The sequence below is a fragment of the Suncus etruscus genome, chromosome 13 (assembly GCF_024139225.1).
Source record: "Suncus etruscus isolate mSunEtr1 chromosome 13, mSunEtr1.pri.cur, whole genome shotgun sequence".
NCBI classification, from domain to species: domain Eukaryota; kingdom Metazoa; phylum Chordata; class Mammalia; order Eulipotyphla; family Soricidae; genus Suncus; species Suncus etruscus.
This window is the reverse complement of record NC_064860.1, coordinates 21,402,657-21,405,807: the sequence shown is the minus strand read 5'-3', so window position 1 is coordinate 21,405,807 and position 3,151 is coordinate 21,402,657. Positions and strand designations below refer to the sequence as shown.

Below are 3,151 nucleotides of genomic sequence, written 5' to 3'. Positions count from 1 at the left end.
ATAGGAGCTAAGGAGGCGTTAAGGGAGAGACTGAATTATTAGGATAAATTTTTCTTTTCCTTCTAACCACATTCCTTCATTGACACATACCCCAATATATATTCTAACTCTATGTTTTCTTGCATCTCTTCACCTTTTCCGAGTTTCTACCAGGCTCCCAACACCTTCAGGTCAATGATAGTAACAGCTTCCCATTACTAATAATTTTTTGATGCCCCATTTAACTTCTCAACTCTTTTATTTCCACTCACAACTTGGTGAGTATTTTTTTATTAAGATCTTCAACTGATCCATGTGAATGCTGTTTCATGCAAGGACATGGATAGGGAAGCAATTATTTATAAAGACAATATCAGTCATTTCTGAATTTATATATAACTTAAATATATGCACATAATTATAAGGCATTTAAAATGAACTATATATGTAATTAAACTTTAATAAAAGGTTAAAAAACAAAGTCAGTTTTTCAGATGACTTTGATCACAATATCCTTGAATTCTCCTTATTCCATTTGTATGCTATTTTCTTTATAAAGAATAAATCCTCACTCCTGCTTTTAGAAATATTCTCTCAGCTTTTTTATGAATCACAGATGCAGCATTATTTTAGAAAACTGTTATTATCGAGAGTCATAAAAGGTCTAAGAATAGTGGATAAAATAACATAGAATTATAAAATACCCAGTATCATGTCAGTGGCCTGACGACCACCCATGATTTCCAAATCCCCAAATAGAAACTTTTCACCACATCGTCTAAGTATTTACATTATGATCATTAGAAATAATAGTAGCTACAAGCATCTGTAAAATATATAGGCATGAAAAACCATATTTTACAAGTGACCCCTTTGATGAGTGAGTCAAAAAAAGTTCTGGTCAGTTATTTAGAAAATCAACAGATTCCCATCTACTTTAAATAAATAATTATTATTTGTGGTGAGGAATCATCTTTAACATGGAGCCAGGCACCCATTACAGAGAAATAGCACTACACTACTTTACCTATCTTATTTGTACTTGGCTAAAGACCTTTGGACCGAGCAAAAAGCAATTATTTTGTCATTGACTTAGTTTACTGACTTTTTCAGGCCTGTTAGTTGACATGTTATTTCAGTTTGAAGTTTTGTGATTTCTGTCTTCATATTTTCTTGGTTATTATTAGTGTTCTGTTCAACTCTATCCATGGTTTCTTTGAGTTCTTTGAGCATCTTCCATATTGCTAGTCTAAAGTCCTTATCTGAGAGGTTGATTAGTTGGTTGGTCATTATCTGGTCATCAGAATTGTCATCTTCATTCTCTATGTCTGATGCTGGCCTGCATTGTTTCCCCATTGTCACACTTGTATTGTGGGTTTTTCTACGTGTTGTGGTGGTATTCATTGGCTATATGATGCAGGCAGCACACTCCTCTGGCTCCACCCTTTCTGGATGGGCTGACTTGCCTCTAAGGGAAGGGAGTCCTCCGCGGATGAAGCCTCACACTGGATCAAATCTTAGGCCCGAGCATGCAACAGAGAAGACAGTCGGAGAGAAATGCTTGCTTCTGTGATCTAGCACAGTTCTTAGTGTGATTTTTTCTTCTTGTTGCGATGGTGTTCTTTTCTTAGAAAGAGTGCACAGCCACGTAGCGAAGCGGCCATGCTCTGCTGGAGCCTCTTTTCGGCCCAAGAGTTTCACGCAAGAGGACAGTAGACAGACATACACAGGTAGCACTCACAGTTTTTCACAGTTGGGCCCCACTGGGCAGGCGTAGTTTCGTGGATTTTCCCCGCCTGATGTCCCAAACAGGGGACCTGGCTTCTGCAAATGCTTGCTGGTTTTTATGTTCTGGAGTCCCGCCCTGAAAATGGCCTCTGGGGGAGCGAGTTTTCTGGAGCCTCTTTTCGCCCACTCCCAAGAGTTTCATGCAAGAGGACAGTAGACAGACATACACAGGTAGCACTCACAGTTTTTCACAGTTGGGCTCCACTGGGCAGGCATAGTTTCGTGGATTTTCCCTCCTGATGTCCCAAACAGGGGACCTGGCTTCTGCTAAAGCTTGCCGGTTTTTATGTTCTGGAGACTGCCCTGAAAATCGCATTTTAATTTTTTGATCTCACTAAGAATGCCATGTTCCTCTCTTCCACCAGCGGCTGTAGGTGATCCTGCCGAGATGGTGCGCTATTTGCTGGACTCCGAAAACCCGACCAAATCATGCAAGTCCAGAAGCTCGAACCTTCGCATTCATTTCAAGAACACTCGGGAAATGGCTCAGGCCATCAAAGGCTTGCATATCTGAAAAGCCACTAAGTATCTGAAGAATGCCACCCTGCAAAAGCAGTGTGTGCCCTTCCGGCATTACAATGGTGGTGTTGGCAGGTGTACCCAGGGCAAACAGTGGGGTTGGACACAGAGTCATTGGCCCAGAAAAAAGTGCTGAATTTTTACTGCACATGCTTAAAAATGCAAAGAGCAATGCTGAACTTAAGGGTTTAGATGTTGATTCCCTGGTCATCGAGCATATTCAGGTGAACAAAGCACCCAAGATGCACCACAGAACTTACAGGGTTCATGGGCATATTAACCCATACATGAGTTCTCCCTGCCACACTGAGATGATTCTGACTGAGAAAGAGCAGATAGTTCCTAAACCAGAAGAGGAAGTTGCACAGAAGAAAAAGATCTCACAGAAGAAACTGAAGAAGCAAAAACTTACGGCATGGGAATAAACTAAGCATAAAATAAATGGATCTAACTAAAAAAAAAAAAAAGAATGCATGTCCAATTAATTACTGAGTTTTTTTTTTATTAATTTGGCTGTAACCATTTTTTCTTATGGAGCAAGACTTGCTTTTCAACATACAATGTGGATTTAGTGGTGGTATTAAAGAAAACAGCAGGCTGGAAACACTTGCATTGCATACAGAAAAACTGATGTTGATCCCCAACACCATATAGGATCCCTCAAGTACAAACAGGAGTTATATACCTGAGCAAAAAATTGAGAAGTTCTAATTACCTAAAAACAAAAACACTATAATAGTAAGTTTAAAAAAACAAAAATATAGGCCACTTTTTAAATGTATATAAATATATAAAATATATAAATACAGGCCATTTTTAACAAGTTGACATTAGTGCCTACCACTAGTGACTTATACTCAAATGT

The 3,151-nt window shown here is 39.0% G+C and overlaps 1 pseudogene; it reads left to right on the top strand.

The window, feature by feature from the left end:
* The first annotated feature begins 2,155 nt into the window (after positions 1-2,155).
* LOC126026007 (60S ribosomal protein L17-like) lies at positions 2,156-2,711 on the top strand (annotated as a pseudogene).
* Positions 2,712-3,151: the final 440 nt, after the last annotated feature.